The sequence below is a fragment of the Camellia sinensis genome, chromosome 2 (genome assembly GCF_055761805.1).
Source record: "Camellia sinensis isolate YWXY chromosome 2, ASM5576180v1, whole genome shotgun sequence".
NCBI lineage: Eukaryota > Viridiplantae > Streptophyta > Magnoliopsida > Ericales > Theaceae > Camellia > Camellia sinensis.
This window is the reverse complement of record NC_138962.1, coordinates 208,282,613-208,283,127: the sequence shown is the minus strand read 5'-3', so window position 1 is coordinate 208,283,127 and position 515 is coordinate 208,282,613.

Sequence of the window (515 nt, the reverse complement as noted above, 5' to 3'; positions counted from 1 at the left end):
CCGTCCCCGTCCCCGTCCCGGTCCCGTTTAGTCCCCGAGGTAAATTACCATTTTGTCTCTGGGTATATATATATATTATATGCTTGTAGCACATCCAGTCATACAACATAGAAACAGTAATTCATGTTCTTGTGGAATTACTTTGGTTATTAGTTAGGGATACAAATACAAATATAAATAAGCCAGGTAGAATAGAAGTTCCCATCCAGCATCTACGTTGAGGCCTCGTTTGAACTCCCAATTACGGGTGATACGTCGGATAGACTCTATCTTAGAGATCTGGTAAATCCCCAACTACAAGCTCTCAGTTATAGAGTGACTCGGAAGTACTGCTTCTGATGATAGCTATGCTGTAATCGAAGAATCCCGATCTGTAAGAAATGCATATGAAAGCTGAATGCTGTCCTAAGCTTCGCTCAACCTGTGAAATGATGGATGATGGGTTGATGGGTCAATTTTTGTTGTAGGTTTCTGTGAAACATTTTGGCTTTTTCACAGAGGACTTAGTGAGGGTA